Here is a 19,803-nt window from a genome sequence, read left to right on the forward strand (position 1 = left end):
AGCGACTCTCCGTCTCAACCTCCCAAGTAGCTGGGATTACAGGTGCATGCTACCATGCCTGGTCATTTTTTTGTATTTTAGTAGAGATGGGGTTTCACCATGTTGCCCAGGCTGGTCTTGAACTCCTGAGCTCAGGCAGTCCACCCGCCTCAGCCTCCCAAAGTGCTAGGATTACAGGTGTGAGCCAACCCACCTGGCCATATCATCCCTTTTCTGCAGATAAGTAAAGATTAATTACTTTGCCAGTGTCGTGTCACTGTGCGAGGTGGAGCTGGAACTTGGACCCAGGATGTCTGGCTCAAGCTTAACTCTACTGCTCCAAGAATCTAATGTGCTGCCATTCTGACTTGAGGAAGACAAGAGCTCAGACACTGAAAACCAGTCAGTATGGCCAAAACAATGGAGCCCCCAATGCTGCCAACTTGGTGCAATATTTACTATGACCATAGCTTGGAAAAATGAAGAAAAAGAATTCATTGGAGTTGCAATGAATATTTAAACATTAAGTCAAGTTTAAAGCGTGATCGGTGTCAAGCCAGTTGAGCTTTTTTGCATTAACTTCAGCTGACCCCTAGTTTATATCTATTATAAATGTCGCTACTGGGGAAAAAATAATTTTTCTTTTTTTTTTTATTTTTAAAGTTAGGATCGTACTGTGTTGCCCAGGCCGAGGTATAGTGGTGTGATCACTGCTCACTGCAGCCTTGAACTCCTTGGCTCAAGTGATCCTCCTGCCTCAGCCTCCCGCGTAGCTGAAACCTCAGAGTCACGTCACCATGCCCAGCTATTTTTCTGAGTTTCGCTCTTGTTGCGCAGGCTGGAGTGCAATTGCATGATCTCGGCTCACCGCAACCTCTGCCTCCTGGGTTCAAGTGATTCTCCTGCCTCAGCCCCCCCAAGCAGCTGGGATTACAGAAACCTGCAACACCACCTGGCTAATTTTGTATTTTTAGTAGAGATGGGGTTTCCTCCATGTTAATCAGGCTGGTCTCAAACTTCAGACCTCAGGTGACCCACTTGCCTTGGCCTCCCAAAGTCCTGGGATTACAGACATGAACCACCTCGACCGGCCTTATTTATTTATTTATTTTTGGTAGAGATGGGATCTTACTATGTTGCCCAGGCTAGTCTCAAACATGTGGCCTCAAATGATCCTCTAGCCTTGGCCTCCCAAAGTATTGGGATTATCAGTGTGAGCCATTGTGCCCATTTTAATTTTCTTCTTTTGACAAAGCAAAGCTAATAATTCGTTTTATAGCCAAGACTTAATTATGTTTGGATTAAACCTTTTCTTCAGTATGTATCTCATACTTTTCTTTTGCTAAATACTTATCGAGCTTGCACTTTGTTCCACATTAAGAATAGCTCTTGGAAGTCTTACATTTTCCTCTTTATTTTAAACTGCTGCTACAAAACCTTAGACATTGAGAAGTTGTTATGATTCTAGTTGAGAGTTTACTAACAACAAAAAGAAGGATAATTGGCAAAGAAGATGAGGATTGAGTGAGCCACGCAGCTCCATTCCTGTTCTGGTTTCCTGGTGCCATTTGTAGCGGTGCCTCTGTGATGCCTGAGCAAAACTAGTTTCCTGAGAATTGATATAAACCACACTGCCTGTGCCTCTGCTCAGCACTTGGGCACTACATGGGAGTGTGTCTCATATGATGCTCATAATACCTTCTTTCCCTCTACCTCCCCCCCGTAATACTTTACGAATAGATATATTTCCACTTCTGAATAGTTCTCCAATTAGAATAGTTACAAAATGGACAAGACTTCACCTCGTCCTTTAAAACAGGAAAATTGATCAGGATTCCTCCACCTCCTTTCATTACTGAGGCTGTTAGATGATTCTTTAAGTAAAACCCCAGTTTTCCCTTGTCTGATGACGTCAGTGTTTAAGTGGAGGTGTTTTGACATTGACTTGAATGTGAAAGGAACTGTTTAATTGAACGGGTTCATCTCAAGGCCAGGCCTTGGACTTTCTCTTGGGCTCATGCACAGGGTCCTTCTGTGGCACACTGGGGACCTTCCTAGAACCGCTTGCGGTGGTTTCCCTGGACTTTGTATTACCCCAAACCTGGCAGCGTAGGGCCTGGTGCCAGGCAGAGAAGTGTACTGCTGTTGCTCTCTGGAGTCGGGTAGAGCCAGTGGAGGTCCTGTATGAATATTTTCAGTGCTGATGCAGAAAGAGCATGGGCATACACTTAAGGAAACCCTACCTGGGAGCCACAGCAGCTCTGCTCCATTCAAGACTGACCACCCAGATCTTTCCAACGCAAAGCTGGATGTGGCTAGGAACTGGCTCCCAGCTGAGCAGATTGTGCTGAGTCATTATCTAGTTGCATTTCCTGGCTCAACCAAAGATAAACAGAAAAGAACCTAAGCCAAAAATGACATTCCGACTGTGATTTGGGCTAATATCCTACCCCAGGACAGCAATAGAGTCGTGACTGCACAGACACAGAAAGGATCTGGTTGCAGAAGCCAGGTGAGTCAGTGGTGATGTATCATCATTCTAAAAAATGTAACGTACTTTCTTTCTTTTCTTTTTTTTTCTTGGAGATGGAGTCTTGCTCTGTAGCCCAGGCTGGAGTGCAGTGCTACGATTTCGGTCCACTGCAACCTCTGCCTCCTGGGTTCAAGCGATTCTCCTGCCTCAGCCTCCCAAAGAGCTGGGATTACAGGCGTGTGCCACCGCACGCAGCTAATTTTTATATTTTTGGTAGAGACTGGGTTTCGCCATGTTGACCAGGCTGGTATCAAACTCCTGACCTCAAGTGACCTGCCCGCCTCAGCCTCCCAAAGTGCTGGGATTACAGGCGTGTGCCACCGCCCGCAGCTAATTTTTATATTTTTGGTAGAGACTAGGTTTCGCCATGTTGACCAGGATGGTCTCGATCTCTTGACGTCGTGATCCACCCGCCTCAGCCTCCCAAAGTGCTGGGATTACAGGTGTGAGCTACCACGCCGGGCCTTGTATTTTCTTCAATGGGACATCGTCTTCATGGTGAGCAGCCCTTCTCTGAGGTGTTTATTTAAAGTATTCAAAAGAACAGAGATTCCAGTCAGGGAACCATGAAAATATTAAGACTTCTGTATCATACCTTGTGATGGAAAATAGACAAAGATGAAATAAACTGCAACAAGAGCCTAAAAAATTACTTGAGTGTTTTGATTACTAACCTTTCATGAGTTGAGTAGGTTGAACATTTGCTGCTTTTCTAAGTTTTCCCTCTAAGATCGGGGATAAAACATTCCTGGAAGGATATTTTTCACCATAAGCTCTTTCTGTTTCTATGTTGATAATGTAATCTGAATAATTGAGGTTTATTGATACCTGCCTTTATAATTAATGCCTTCCTTGTTACCTATTTATGATTAACCTGACTATTATTCTAAATGTAGAATTCAAAGTGTTTACACAGGTTGGGCATGGTAGCTCACATCTGTAATCCCAGCATTATGGGAGGCCAAGGTAGAAGAACCACTTGAGCCCAGGAGTTTGACACCAGCCTGGGCAGCACAGTGAGACCTTATCTTTACAGAAAATAAAAAGAAACTAGCCAGGCATGGTGTCATGCCCCTGTAGTTCCAGCTACCTGGGAGGCTGAGATGGGAGGATCCGCTTGAACCACAGAGGTCGTAGCTTCATTGAGCTGTGATGGTTCACTACGACAGAATAAGACAGTGTCTCAAAAAAAAAATTGTTTTATCATTTATATTGAGCTTGGAGTTTCAAACATAAAATTGAATTACTTTCTCACTTGTAAAAATATTTTTTCTCTGAAAGTTGATAAACAATGAGGTCGAAGGACTCCTGAAATTAAAAAAAATAATAGCAGGACTTTTCAAATAGATAAATCTGAAATAAGTACGATGAACAATTTTTTAAATAAAGTATACCCTGAAGCTAATACTTTGTAAATACTACCATTTTCTTTATGGCTATAGTGTAAGCAAATTCAAGAGTGAGTAACTCAGTTATCTGGCTGTCAGGTTGAGGGAATGAAAATAAATTTCATAGAATATGATGTGGAATTCAACTTTACTGAACTTTACTGAACACCAGCAAATGTATTTACAATCCTGGCTTCTACTTGTCAATCAGTGTTTTTTTCTGTTCTGAGTTCAGGTATAGGGTTAGGTTGGCGGTGGATAAATTCCAGTCCCCACTCTTTCAGGACATGGAATTGTAATGCCACATAAGATAATTTCTGTATGTGATACCCTGCAGGTTATGCACGTATAAAAGATAAAGAAACAGATGGTTTCCATTGCTATGATTTCAATTCTAAGGTGGAGCTCAGGGTTTGGCAAGGTTCCCTACATTATTGGACTGTTCGTTTAACCCATTTTCAAAAGGAGGTAAGGCTATAGGGCAAGGTGTTGCAACCCTGGCTGCTCATTAGAATCAAGGGAGAGCATTTAAACCTCCCCATGCCCAGTCTGTTCCCTAACCAATGAAATGGGACTGGTGGGGGACCCAGGCATCAGTATTCTTTAGCGTTCCCAGGGTGATTCTTCCTGTGTACCAAGGTTGAGAATCATTATACTAGGTTCAGCTTTGTGGGAATCTTTGGGCTATTGTAAGAAAACCTGGTGATCTGGTCCACTGCGGTGGCTCATCCCTGTAATCCCAGCACTTTGCGAGGCTGAGGTGGGCAGATCACCTGAGGTCAGGAGTTCAAGACCAGCTTGGCCAACATGGTGAAACCCTGTCTCTACTAAAAAACAAAAAGTTAGCCAGGTGTGGTGGCAGATACCTGTAATCCCAGCTACTCAGGAGGCTGAGCACGAGAATTGCTTGAACCCAGGAGGTGGAGTTTGCAGTGAGCAGAGATCGTGCCATGGTACTCCAGTTTGGGCATGAACAGTGAAACTCCATCTCAAAGAAAAAGAAAGAAAAAGAAAAACATGTTGATCAATTAATTAGTTGGCCCTATTAATATCCAGTCAGTTCTCACCTGAATGTCAGATGTCCTGGGGCGCTGACATGCGTCCAGAATTGCTAGCTACCCAGCTAGAAAAGCTACCGTAAGGTCATCTTAAGAAAAGGGAACCATAAAAGGTCCAGGTGAGAGGGTGGATAGTTTCCCAGGGTCGGAGTCGTTTCTTTTCCCAGCCATCTTCAAACACTTAAGAAGCCTGTGGGATGAGCAGGGGAGCAGGGAGAGCCTCAGTCCTCTCCCAACTGTTGGGAGAGCCTCACTCACCAAAACAGCGTTGCCTTGGCTGTGTCGTATGTATCATGTGAGTGCATGGAGTTTCCCTTGCTCCAGGGACTTCCCATTCAGGCCTGGAATGTTTTCCAGGCAAAGAGCCCACTCTGTTCCTGGGATACACCTCTGGCAGTCCTGGAGGTTGCCCATTCATCTTGACTTCTGCACAGAAGCCGGTGAGTGAGAAAGGACCGTGTGGTCGGGAACCACAAAGCGCAGCATAGTTCTGCAAACTCACAGCATTCAGTCGTTTGTTGGTATTGTTTTTCTTTCTTTTTTTTTTTTTTTTTTTTAATCCTGCCTCAGGTTTATTTGTACAAATAGCACAGGAGGACCCCAGCCCCATGCAGATGGCAGCCCCAGGGGAGTTACACCAGTCCTTCTGTCCTCACATTGGCAGACAAAGATATCTATTCTGAAGCCTTTGTAGGGGCCTGGGCACCTTTGAGAGCCTGAGCTGGAACTGAAACAGGAGTTGAAGCCTGGGCCTTGGTTTGATCCTTGGCCTTGGCCTTGACCTTGACCTTTGGCCGGCAGAGCCTGAGTGTGCCGGAGCACGCTTCCCAAGCTTGGGGTGGGCAATGTAGGCAAGTCGATCGAGCTTGTGGCTGACACCCTTTGGGATCTTGGGTTTAACCTCCTTGGGCTTTACGAGGGCCTTGATGGCCTCGGCACGTGCACTCCTGGCCTTGGCATTGTTGGCCTGCATCTACTTTAGGCCCTTCTTGTTGTGCTTCTTGGCAAAGCGCATGTTCCTCAGGAACTTGGGGTCCACCCCCTTAAGAGACTCGTATCTTTGTGATCGGGGTTTCTTGATACCATTTCTGTGCCATTTTCGGGACTGGTTGTGTGTGGTGTGGTTCTTGGACTTGGCCATGTCTGCACCCAAGCCGCGGTTCCCGAAGCTCCTAGGACCGGAAGAGCTGTTTTTCTTTCTTTTTCCATACAGTAGTTCATCTGATATATGCAAAGATGAAGCACCTATTCAGAGGGCTGGGATGGTGAGGTCCCCCTGTAAACTCTAGGCAAATTACCCCATCTCTGAGCCATCTTTTGCCATCTGTTAGAATTTCTTATCAGGATTTAATTGGGGTTGGGTGTGAAGGAGTCTCTGAAAGTGCTTTGATAAAAGGGAAAATAAGTGGGCCTGGCACAGTGGCTCCTGCCTGTAACACCAGTGGTTTGGGAAGTTGAGGTGGGAGATTGCTTGAAGCCAAGAATTTGAGATCAGCTCAGGCAAATAGCAAGACACAGTCTCTACCAAAAAAAAAGAAAAGAAAGAGAGAAACGAACCCCATTTAAACAGCAGTTGAGCTGGGGTATAAGCCTCCAGGCGGAGGGAGAAGGAACAGCCCTCCAGGAAGCAGAGACCCTGTCCTATTGAGAATGATTTTCCTCTTCCTGCATCATGAATGCTTGCTCAGTGAGCCACTGCCACCCCTTACAAAACAGATTGACCAACTGCTGGCGAGGATCAGGGAGACTGGAGTATAAACAGATATAGCCACTTGCAGGAAACCCTTTGGCCATTTCTTAGAAAACCTACATACATCTGCCTCATGACCAGGGAATGTAACTTCTAGGTATTAATGTAAAACAAAGAAAAATGGCCGGGCGCGGTGGCACACACCTATAATCCCAGCACTTTGGGAGGCCGAAATGGGTGGATCACGAGGTCAAGAGATCGAGACCATCCTGGTCAACAAGGTGAAACCCCATCTCTACTAAAAAATACAAAAATTAGCTGGGCATGGTAGTGCACGCTTGTAGTCCCAGCTACTCGGGAGGCTGAGGCAGGAGAATTGCTTGAACCCAGGAGGCGGAAGTTGCAGTGAGCCGAGATCATGCCATTGCACTCCAGCCTGGGTAACAAGAGCGAAACTGCATCTCAAAAAAAAAAAAAAAAAAAAGAAAGACAAGCATAGGCCCACAAAAAGACATGTCCAGTTGTATATATGGCAGCTTTATTTATAATACTGTACAACCCTGGAAATATCTCAGATGTCCATCATTATAAGAGTGGTTCAAAACACTTTGATATATTCGTATAATGGGATACTACTCAACCAAAGAATGAGACACTGATATATTAAACACTGATTGAATTTCAAAAAGCTTCTTTTTTTCACCTATAATGTGTTCTATGATAAACATTATTTTCAATAAAATAAATCTAACAGATAAGGATACATACTTCATTTCCGTGACGTTCAGGAAGAGTGATCACGAGAGGGGATGCCTTAGAAAGGGGCACAGGGGGCCTGCAGGGCGGCAGGAAAGCTCTATGTCTGGTTTTGGAAGGTGGTTATGTGGGCGCATGTAACTATTACAACTGATGTCAGCACAGTTAGGACCTTCACCTTTCATTGTAAGTGCTTTTTTTTTTTTGTGGAAAAATCAAACTTGGTTGGGGAGAGTGGCTCACGCCTGTAATCTCAGCATTTTGGGAGGCCCAGGTGGAAGGATTGCTTGAGCCCAGGAGTTCAAGACCAGCCTAGGCAACATAGGGAGACCCTGTTTCTACAAAAATAAAAAAATTAACAGGGTGTGGTGGTGCATGCCTGTGGTCCCAGCTACGAGGGAGGCTGAGGTGGGAGGATTGCTTGGGCCTGGGAGGTTGAGGCTGCAGTGAGCTGCGATAGGGCCATGGCACTCCAGCCTGGGTAACAGAGTGAGACCCTGTCTCACGTGAATAAATAGTTAAAATAAATAAATACAAATTTTAAAAAATGCATGTCTAAACAAGAGAAAGGACTGAATTACTACTGCAAACATTTTATTCTCTTAGCAGATCATAAGGGTTAAAACCAAAACTTCCATTTTTACTTCTTTAGAAACTCTGACAGTTCCAGCGAGTAAAGAGGATTATAAAATCCTGGGAGGGATTAGCATATGCACGCTGTTCGTTAGCCATGCCATCGATGTCTGCCGGCAGCCCGCTTTTTCTGCCTAAGCTGGAAAGCTAAAAATAGAATTAAAGGTGATAAGGGCATCAGTTCCTAGACAGCTACGCTGTTTATATCATTTATTTGTTATTTATTTATTTATTTTTAATTTTTTTGATACTTTCTCACTCTTGTTGCCCAGGCTGGAATGCAACGGCGTGATCTTGGTTCACTGCAACCTCCACCTCCTGGGTTCAAGCAGTTCTCTCAGCCTCCCGAGTAGCTGGAATATAGGCATGCCCCCCCATGACAGGGTATTTTTTTGTAGTTTTAGTAGAGAAGGGCTTTCTCCATGTTGGCCAGGCTGGTCTCAAACTCCTGACCTCAGGTGACCCGCCTCCCTTGCCTCCCAGAGTGCTGAGATTACAGGCATGAGCCACCTCACCCGGCCAATCATTTGTATTTTTAGTAGAGATGCGGTTCCACCATGTTGGTCAGGCTGGTCGCACCCAGCCTGTTTGTTTATTTGAGATGGAGTCTCACTGTGTCACCCAGGCTGGAGTGCAGTGGCATGATCTTGCCTCACTGCAACCTCCGCCTCCCAGGTTTAAGTGATTCTCCTGCCTCCTGAGTAGCTGGGATTACAGGTGTGCACCACCATGCCTGGCTAATTTTTGTATTTTTATTAGAGACAGAGGTTCACCATGTTGACCAGGCTGGTCTTGAACTCCTGACGTCAAGTGATCCACCCGCCTCGGCCTCCCAAAATGCTGGAATTACAGGCTTGAGCCACTGCACCCGGCCTGTTTAAACCATTTATAATCGCACATTCCTTTGTAGATACAATTTTCTTTCTTTCTTTTTTACTTATACAACATTAAGAGGTGGAAGTGCAGCTTTGTTACATGGATATATTGCACAGTGGCGAAGTCTGGGCTTTTAGTGTAACCATCATCTGAGTAGCGCACACTGTACTCACTAAGTAATTTCTCTCTCACCGCTTTCCCATCCTCTTACCCCTCTGAGTCTCCATTGCCTGTCATTCCACACTGTGTCCATGTGTGCAGATTATTTAGCTCCCACTTATAAGTGAGAACATGCAGTATTTGACTTTATAAATTGTTTCACTTAAGATAATGGCCTTCTGTACCATCCATGTTGCTACAAGATACGGCTGAATAGTATTCCATTGTGTATACATACACACATACGTACACATACCCCACATATTACTTTTATTTCTTTATTTATTTTTACTCCAAACACTAGTGTCAAGGGCTTTCAATAAATCACAGCAAGTTTGCTGCTCTGCTAAGTAGAAAACCCTGACCCAGAAGCAGGCAATCTAGGAATGGTTTAGGGGCAGGTTCCCCGTGAATGTGCACCATGTAATGGGCCAGCTGCATCCTATTTCCCAGGAGGGGCTTTCTGCACTGGCCCCCAGTCCTGATGCTGGGGAGAGTGATCCTCTGGTGGGGACAGTGGGATCAGCTATCCAGGGCCAATGAGGTCCACGGAGGTTCTGTGACACTGTCATGGGTTCCACCTGGGTGGGATTCTGACTTGGACACATTCGGTCATAATCCCACAGATGACAGCTTCACCCCATTGGCTCCTCGGCACATTTTCTTTATCTAGTCACCCACTGATGGACATTTAGGTTGATTCATATGTTTGCTATTCTAAATAGTACTGCAATAAACATACAAGCACTTGTTCTAATGATTTCTTTTCTTTTGAGTAGATACCCAGCAGTGAGATTGATGGATCAATGGTAGTTCTAGTTTTCATTCTTTGGTAACTCTCCATACTGTTTTCCCTAGGAGTTGTACTACTTTATATTCCCACCAACAGTGGATAAGCATTACCCTTTCTCTGCAACCTCACCAATATCTATTGATTTCGTGTTTTTTGACTTTTGAATAATAGCTATTCTGAGTGGTGTAAGATGAAGTCTTACTGTGGTTTTAATTTGCATTTTTCTGATGATTGGTGTTAATGATTAGTGATGTTGAGCATTTTTTTCATATGCTTGCTGGCTATTTTCTTTTGAAAAAGTAGGTTCATGTTATTTGCCCACTTTTCAATGGGGTTTTTTTTTTGGAGTTGTTTGAGTTCCTTGTAAATTCTGCATATTAGTCCTCTGTCAAATGCATAGATTGCAAATATTTTCTTCCAGTCTACAGGTTGTCTGTTCATTCTTGTTGAGTATTTCTTTTGCTGTGCAAAAGCTTTTTAGTTTAAGTAAGTCTCATTTGTCTACTTTTATTTTTGTTGCCTGTGCTTTTGAGGTCTTAGTCATGAATTCTTTGCCTAGACCAATGTTCCGAAGTGTTTTTCCTAGATTTTCTTCTAGTATTTTTACGGTTTCAGGTCATACCTTTAAGTCTTTCGTTCATCTTGCGTTTATTTTTGTATATGGTGAGAGGTATAGAGTCCAGTTTCATTCTTCTGCATATGGCAACCAGTTTTCGTAGCACCATTTCTTGAAAGGGGTATCCTTTCCCCAGTGTATGTTTTGTTGACTTTGTCAAAGATCAGTTGGCTGTAGGTTTATGGCTTTATTTCTGGGTTCTCTATTCTGTCCCATTGATCGATGTATCTATTTTTATGCCAGTACCATGCTGTTTTGGTGATGATATCCTTGTAGAATAATTTGAAGTCAAGTAATATGATGCGTCCAACTTTGCTCTGTCTCCACAGGATTGCTTTGACTATTTGTGCTCTTTTTTGGTTCCATATGAATTTTGGGGTTGTTGGACATAATTTTAATATATGTTCAGGGTTTCATTTTTGTTCTTTAATTTTATGTATTTTCTTCCCAATAAGGCTGTAAGTTTAAGTCAAAAATTATTTTGCTTATAGCAAAAAGGTTTTACCAAATAATTCATATTAAAGTATAAACAGTTTAAAGTTTGCTATGTTGCTTTCTTCCCAAAGGTATTCCCATTTTATCAGGGAACAAAAGTGTCCCCTAAGTCAAGTGAGTATAATTAAGAATTACTTATATTGTATTGTTTGCCACAAATGCAAATGCCCACAGCCCCCATGTAAAGTCTCATTCAGGGGCTGCCTACTGCAGGACCCAAGAATCTGTGTTTTTAACAAATACTCTGGTCATTCTTGGGAACTGGCAAATCTGGAAGACACCAGCTTGAATAAAAAGATTAAATTTGCGCTTGCAGAATTTCAACTACATTAAAGGTACCAGTGGTGGAGGAGACTTTTGAAGGGTGGAGGAGAAATAATTGCACATAAATTATTTTATTAATGAAATGATTCAGCAAAGCGTATTAAACGCCTGTAATGGGCTGGGCAGTGTCCTGGGTGCTGAAGATACTGAGTGGAAAAGGACATGAGACAAGTGCTCTTCCTGAAATTCGCACAGACATGGAAGAAGGGATGTGTAGTTCCGTCTGGGGGTTCGGGGCAGTTTCTCCAGAGAATGTGGTCTGTGAAATGGGTCATTTGAAACATGAAGGAGGCTGCTTATGGGGTGGGTTATTCTGGGAAGCAAGCAGGTGCCAGGGCACCAGAAGGTATGAAAGGCCTCGGAGTACTTGGCTTCCTTGTGGCTGGTAGAGAAGATGCGTTGGAATGAGATGAGCAGCTTATGAAACCAGGAAGATGGGTTATTGTGGAGGAGTGACTCACTAAGCTCTATCAGATGAGCAACAAGCAGCCAGGAAACGGGAGAGAGAGAATCATGGCTGCTTTTGTAAGTGGACTAGCCTGCAGTGTGGAGAATGGAGAGGTGGAGGCTTGTTGGTGTGTGTGTGTGTGTGTGTGTGTGTGTGTGTGTGTGTGACAGAGAGAGAGAGGAGAGGGAATATGAATGGCATGGGAAATAAGAGAAAGGTAGGCCAAGTCAGAGGGTTTTTAGGACGGCTGGTGAGGTCCAGGAGGGGCCGGAGGTGGGCCGAGGGGTGGAGAAGTGGCTGACTCAGACAGTAATCTAAGAGGAAGGTGGGGGAGACTGTGTTCTAAGGAGCCAGCCCTGCTGCTGCCTTTAAGTACTCTATGTATTTGACATGAAATATAATGAGGCGACCCCCATACTTTAAGGTGCAAATGATTCCTAAAGTGAGAGTGGAAGAAGAAAAAAAGAGAAGGTTCTTATTTCCTCATGTGAGCCCAATACAGCTCCTTCAGAGCTCAGAGAGGCACCATGCAGTGAATCAAGCCAGGTCAGTGGCCGGGACTGGGGCCCTGGTAGGTCACAGCCCTGCCGGCCATCTGCGTGCCTTCCAGGATCAGCCAAATCTCTGGAACCTTTCCTGAGGCCTCCATTTTCAGGAATTTTGTTGGGAACCCAGATAACAGAATGGCATAGTGGTGATTATGTTCCTCCTACCTCCTTTCCATCAGCCTCACGCATTCTCCCCTTCCAGACCTGAGAAAACACTATTTCACTACAATATCCAGTAGATTTACTTAACTGGTAAAATAAGAAAGGCCAAGGTTGATGTTGAAACTATTTCTTTATGTTTGTTAAAAAAAAAAAAAAAAAAGGCCAAGGAAGTTGTTCTCTTCACTCCCACCCCTTCTGTTCATTTTACTTCTAACAGTGGAGCCGAGTTTCAAACAAATATAGAAAAGGTGAGCAATTTTATGATGTATTTCAGATGGGATTTAGGGACAACTCAACGTGAAATTGGCTCTTAGTCATCTGTTTCTGTGCCTGGGGTTTCACCTGCTTTGAATTAGTGTAATTTAATCCTTGTCAATTGACTGGGAGAGTACTAATGGTTTTGTTAATTAGATTAAAAAGTTACACTGTATAATACTTATATTAACCAGGGCTGATGACTCTGCTTGTACTCTGTGTTAAAGCCTTATCCACTCTCTGTTCTTCCTTTTGGAAATCTCTCTTATTTCAGTTTCCATCACTGTGTCACTGCTGTCCAATCTCTGCCATTCTAGAACGGATGCTGCCTGCCTTCCGTGTTGCAGCTCATAAGGTTCGTTCTCGATGTTTTGTGAACATACACACTACAATTCCAGATACCATTAAGCCTCTGCTCTCCAGGTTTATTAATATTAACTATAGTTTGTTTAAATATATTTTATTAAATTCAATTTTTTTTGAAAACAAATTCTTCTGTGAAACCAGATCCAAACAAAGATGTATTTGAGGTCCCCTATCTTTATAAATTTTCAGATCTTGGGCTAGGTGTGGTGGCTCATGCCTGTAATTCCAGCACTTTGGGAAGCCAAGGTGGGCGGATCACCTGAGGTCAGGAGTTGGAGACCAGCCTGGCCAACATGGTGGAGACTAGCCTGGCCAACATATTTTTGTCTCCACTGAAAATATAAACATTAGTGGGGCATGGTAGCGCATGCCTGTAATCCCAGCTACTTGGGAGGCTGAGACAGGAGAATTCCTTGAACTTGGAAGTGGAGGCTGCAGTGAGCTGAGATCATGCACTATACTCCAGCCTGAGGGACTGAGCGAGACTCAAAAAGAATGTCCTGGCCGGGCGCGGTGGCTCACGCCTGTAATCCCAGCACTTTGGGAGGCCGAGGCAGGTGGATCACGAGGTCAGGAGATCGAGACCATCCTGGTCAACATGGTAAAACCCCGTCTCCACTAGAAATGCAAAAGATTAGCTGGGCGTGGTGGCGCAAGCCTGTAATCCCAGCTACTCGGGAGGCTGAGGCAGGAGAATTGCCTGAACCTAGGAGGTGGAGGTTGTGGTGAGCCGAGATCGCGCCATTGCACTCCAGCCTGGGTAACAAGAGCGAAACTCCGTCTCAAAAAAAAAAAAAGAATGTCCTGGAGAGGTTGCTCAAACACATTGCTGTCCTCCTCTAGGTGGGGCCTGAGAGTTTGTATTTCTAACATGTTCCCAAGAAATGCTGATGTTGCTGGTTTAGATGACCTTTTAAGTATTTTCCCACTCAAGTATGTTGTTTTTGCTCTCTAAACTTCAACTTTCTCGTTGGTTAAATGGGAATAATGATAGTATCTGAAGGGTTATTTTAAGGATTGAATGAAACAATCCAAGTATAGTGCTTGACACAGTACCAGACACAATGTTAAATGTTAATTTTTTTTTTTTTTTTTGAGATGAAGTCTCACTCTGTTGCCCAAGCTGGAGTACAGTGGTGTGATCTCTGCTCACTGCAATCTCCACTTCCCAGGTTCAGAAGATTCTCTTGCCTCTGCCTCCCAAGTAGCTGGGACTACAGGCATGCGCCACCACATCCGGCTAATTTTTGTAGTTTTTAGTAGAGACGGGGTTTTACTATGTTGGCCAGGCTGGTCTTAAACTCCTGACCTTGTGATCCACCTGTCCCAGCCTCCCAAAGTGCTGGGATTAGAGGTGTGAGGCACCGAACCCAGCCTATAAATGTTAATTTTTATTGGCTACTGTCAGGGCAATGTTTGAATTGAATAACAAGTTCAGCGTGAATTAGAGATGATGATAATATATATTCCATAATAATAAATCATGTGCCAGGCTTTTAAAACACAATTATCTTTCACTATTAAATGGGAAAAGAGATAAATCTGCTTTTTATTCAAGTCTACTAAAACTTGCTTTAATAATAAGTAAATTTGGCCAGGTGTGGTGCTCACACCAGTAATCCCAGCACTTTGGGAGGCTGAGGCGTTTGGATCACCTGAGATCAGGAGTTTGAGGACCAACCCGGTCAACATGGTGAAACCCCGTCTCTACCAAAACTACAAAAAATTAGCCGGGCGTGGTGGTGGGTGTAATCCCAGCTACTCGTGAGGCTGAGGCAGGAGAATCTCTTGAACCTGGCAGAGGTTGCAGTGAGCCGAGATCACGCCATTGCACTCCTGGGTGTGGTTGACAAGAGTGAAACTCCATCTAGAAATGATAATAATAATAAATTCTCCTTACGTATAAAATATATGAAACAGTGCTGCCAAAGAGAGAGAAAGAGAATGAAAGAGAGGGAGAGGGAGAGAAGGAGAGAGAAAGAGAGCGAGAGAGAGATATTGAGCATAAGAGTGAACAAAGATTATGATCTCTGAAAAAAAGGAATGGATATTCAATAAGCATGTACTTACTGTACACCATGAGCCCTAAGACACGACATGAGTATGTTTCTATTTTAATACCTCTAAACTCACAGTTAATGGTGTCTTAATATTTTAGAGTAGCCATTTTTTTTAAAGCGTATAAGATAATGGTATAAAAATTAGAGCTATCTTAAGTTCAGTAAATATAGAACTTTGAGGAAGCCAATTTGATATTCCCTTTTATGGTAAATTATGTCATGATAGTTTCATGTTTAGTTAAATCTTCAGAAAAAAGGTTTATTGAGTTGATCATTGGCTAAAAAATAATAGTATTTTATTTTTTTCTTTATATTCTTTTTCTTTTTTTTTTTTTGTCTGTAACCAGAGTGTGGCTGTAATTTGCAACATTTTCTTTCTTTTTTTTTTTTAATAAAAATAAAAATTTTTAAGATGGAGTTTCACTCTTGTTGCCCAGGCTGGAGTGCAGTGGCGTGATCTCGGCTCATCGCAACCTCCGCCTCCCAAGTTCAAGTGATTCTCCTGCCTCAGCCTCTTGAGTAGCTGGGATTACAGGCATGTGCCACCATGCCCGGCTAGTTTTTTTTTGTATTTTTAGTAGAGACAGGGTATCTCCATTTTGGTCAAACTGGTCTCAAACTCTCGACCTCAGGTGATCCACGTGGCTGGGCCTCCCAAAGTGCTGGGATTACAGGCATGAGCCACCACGCCCAGTGGAATTTGGAGTATTCTATTGGTTTTAAAGAGCACTTAGTTTGCTTTTCTGAGGGGAAAGAGAATATTGAGGAAAAATAGTGACTGTGTTCAACGCGATGCTTACGATGTCGGTAAACTGCATCTGACGAGGTTGTTCCCAGTGTCTACTGTTAAATGGGCCTGTTTTCCGTCTCCAAAGTAGTGCTTCTAAGGCTAAACCTTTGACTTCTTCTGGACTTTGTCAGGTTAGTTGGGGTGATTTTGAAAGATTTCCATACATAATACTGCTCTGGAAGGGTGAGTGCAAATGTGGGTCACAAAAGCAGTGAAGGCACTGAGGACAGAATGTGGGCCACACCGCCATCTGTTTGAGATGGCCAGCCTGTGTTTGATGACGATTCCTGAGTGCCAGGTGTGAAGGAAGATAGATACAAATCCCTCACCATGTCCTGAATCCCACAGTGCCCCTCCTTCCTCCCCTGGGAGTGGAGCCCAGGCTGGCCTCTCATTGGCTCCATCCAGGAAATGTGTACGGAATGGCAGCGTTGCTCTTTACCCATGCCGAATACTGCAAGGACACCTTAGGTTGTGTGTGTGTCAGACAGAAAAATAAAACCTCAGATTTTTGTTAATTTTGGTTGATGCGTAAGGTCAGAGAGAGTTATTATTTTGAAACTGCTTTTTCTTTTCTTTCTTTCTTTCTTTTTTTTTTTTTTTTAACAGATGGGGCTAGGCACAATGGCTCACTCCTGTAATTACAGCACTTTGGGAGGCTGAGTCGGGCAGATTATTTGAGGCCGGGAGTTCGAAACCAGCCTGGCCAACATGGTGAAACCCCATCTCTACTAAAAATACAGAAATTTTCCAGGTGTGGTGGTACATGCCAGTAATACCAGCTACTCAGGAGGCTGAGGCACGAGAATCACCTGAACCTGGGAGGCAGAGGCTGCAGTGAGCTGATATTGCACCACTGCACTCCAGCCTGAGTGATAGAGCAAGACTCTGTCTCAAAAAAAAAAAAAAGAGAAAGATGGGATCTTACTCTGTCACCCAGGCTGGAGTGCAGTGTTGTGATTGTAGTTCACTGCAGCCTCGAAGCCCTAAGCTCAAGTGATCGTCTCACCTCAGCCTTCCAAATAGCTGAGACTATGGGTATGCACCACCACACCCAGCTAATTTTTATTTTTTTTATAGAGACAAGGTCTTGCTATGTTGCCCAGACTGGTCTTGAACTCCTGGGCTAACCTGATCCTCCCTCAACCTGTTTCAGTGCTGGGATTGTAGGCATTAACCACCAAAAACTGCTCTTTAAAAGTGTTCATATCCTGGATATACTAACAGCATTTGTCCAACTTGTGGAGTGGAGGGAGTGGGGGAGGGGAGGATAGTGCTCATGAACTGTGACAGGGGCTAGCAAGAAGGAAGGGAAAAAGAGTTCCCTAAATAAGCTCCTGGGGCGTGTCCTCCACTCACATGGAGTCGGGGCCTTGCCTTTTAGACACTCGCTCTTCCAATGTCTATTTTATAATATGTTCAAAAAGGATCCCAGATTCAGAGATTCATAGAATTAGAGTTCAAAGGGATAGATATTTTGTTTGACCCAGAAAAAGTTAAGGAATATGCTTGAGATACTCAGTGGCGGAGGCTGGAATAGATTGTCCCAAATCTCCTGATGTGAAATTCTGTGTTTGTCAAACATGAATGTGTAAAAGATTAAACTTAATGACGTGTCATATTCACAGAAGTTTTTTTGGTTTCTGTGGAAACCTCCTCTTGCTAGCTTAAGCAAAAATGGGGGATTTATTGGAAGGAAGCTGAGCTATTGCACTGAATTGCACAAAATTGAAGGAAGAGCTGAGTAAGCAAGACTGTGTAGAGAAGGAACCAGGGTGGTCTGGGTTGTGGCAGTGGCGGCAGCAGCAGCTTGCAAATCTCCCACCGCTGATGGCTCGACTCAGACGGCTCTCCACTCTCCGCTGTCTGTCTCTGGCTCAGACAGGACACTTGGAGTGTCTGTTTCCTTCCACGAGGCCTCAGTGGGAGCCAGAGCAGCCTCCCACAGGCCTCTCGGACAGACCAGCCCATTCCTCCCTCTCCTGTTAACCTGCTTTTAGTTCCTTAATTGCACTTGTCACCATGCAGAAGCCTGTGTGTTTGTTCCTCTGTGGAGATGTAAAAATACTGATGCCCAGGCGTAACCCCCAGAGACTCTGATCAAACTGGTCTGGGGTATGGAGCCGGGACATGTGTATTTTTCTTACAAGCTCTAATGTGCAGCCAGGGTTAAGAATCATCACCTTCCTCATCGACAGGACAAATACAAAATGTGCAGTGAAACACATGTTTAAGTGGATCAAGAAGACAAATCTAGAAAGAATTGTTAAGAAAGAATCTTTTCTCCATCCCCACACATGAATGATGTTGACTAGAGCCCTCCCAGATTGAGTAGTGGCAGGTGCTGGGGGTTGTCTCAGTTGATTCTTACTATGGCCTTGTGGGGTGGGGAGCAGTGTCCTCATTGTCCACATGAGTCACTGAGGCTGAGGGCTTCAGGCTCAGTGTATGCCAACAGTTATTTGGCAAATCCCACCTCTGGGCCAGCCAACTATGCAAGGATTCTGACCGGCTCCTGATGGGTGCCCACGAAGGGCTGTGCAGAAGTGTGGCGAGACTTCTCCACCTGCATGGAGGTGGTACTGAGGGGAGGTGAACTTCAGGAAACATGGGCCAGGTGTGGTGGCTCAAACCTGTAATCCCAGTGCTTTGGGAGGCCAAGGCAGGAGAACTACTTGAGCCCAGTTGTTCAAGACCATGGGAGACCCTGTCTTTACAAAAACAAAACAAAAAAGCCGGGCATGGTGGCACTTGCCTGTAGTCTCAGCTATTTGGGTGGCTGTGGCTGGAGGATCACTTGCACCCAGGAGTTCTGGATGGTAGTGTGCTATGCTGATCGGGTGTCCGCACTAAGTTCGGCATCAATATGGTGACCTCCTGGGAGCAGGGGACCACCAGGTTGCCTAAGGAGGGGTGAACCAGCCCAGGTCAGAAATGGAGCAGGTCAAAACTCCCGTGCTGATTAGTAATGGGATCGTGCCTGTGAATAGCCACTGCACTCTAGCCTGGGCAACATAGAAAGACCCAGTAAAAAAAGTAATAGTAGTCAGACATTCCTAATAGGCAGGACTATTGAATGTTGAATGTTGGGCTGTGATTCCAGGAGATAACGCATTTTAAGCAGAAATAATAGGGGAGAAAGAGGATCTCAATTATTTCAAGAAAAGCAGAACTTGCTGGGCTGTCGGGACTAATTAAAGGAAATAGGAAAAATGAACATGTGTGAGAATCTAAACCTAACAGCAGTTTATTGAAAAGAGAAAGAGTGGAGAGGGAGGCGAAGTTTTGATTTTTGCCTTTTTAGGAAATCAAGATATAATTTAGTGTTTGTACTTTAAGTTAACGTAGAGTTTGAGTGAGAAGAATGAGGAACGTGAACATGAATGCTCTGTTAATGTAGTGCTTTTCATAGAAATAACGGAAGAGAAACCCTCCCTCCGTCAGGGTGATTTGGAAATGGACCGAATTTACCGTGGAGGGATGGGGTGGGCCACAGGCCGGGGTTTGAAGAAAGAATCTATAATCCTTTTGGTCTTAACCATTAGGCAAATTTAGCTTCCTGGTTTCAGAAAGAAAAAACATACCCACAGAAAGAAAAACCCATGCCCGTGGGAACAAGTAACTTCCTCCTCCCAGGGCTGCTTGAAAACCCTAATCTTCCTCTCACCAGGCCAAGTCCCTTCCCTTCTCAGCGGGAGGCTGGCTGGGCATCCAAGAAGCCACGACGGGTGGGGAGGGAGAATGCGCCCATCAGGGTGAGCGAACGTGCGTTGGCTGAGGTGTGAGGCTCGGGAAATGGCTCTCCGGCAGAGAGGCTGCTTAGAGGCAACTTTGTAATTCTTTGCACCTGGGAATGTGAAGGGTTCAGGTGGCT

The 19,803-nt window shown here is 44.3% G+C and overlaps 1 protein-coding gene across 4 annotated transcripts in view; it reads left to right on the forward strand.

The window, feature by feature from the left end:
• The window catches only part of LYN (LYN proto-oncogene, Src family tyrosine kinase), a 131,148-nt gene that overhangs the window by 17,887 nt on the left and 93,458 nt on the right, over window positions 1-19,803 (forward strand). For 2 of the 4 annotated variants that reach the window (XM_078352501.1, XM_078352502.1), the window contains exon 1: window positions 2,396-2,491. The exons of the other annotated variants lie outside the window; for them this stretch is intronic. The gene's annotated coding sequence lies outside the window, so the exon portion shown is untranslated. Of the gene's footprint in view, window positions 1-2,395; window positions 2,492-19,803 lie in introns of those variants that run through there. 4 annotated transcript variants of the gene reach the window in all.

The sequence above is a fragment of the Callithrix jacchus genome, chromosome 16 (genome assembly GCF_049354715.1).
Source record: "Callithrix jacchus isolate 240 chromosome 16, calJac240_pri, whole genome shotgun sequence".
Taxonomy (NCBI): domain Eukaryota; kingdom Metazoa; phylum Chordata; class Mammalia; order Primates; family Cebidae; genus Callithrix; species Callithrix jacchus.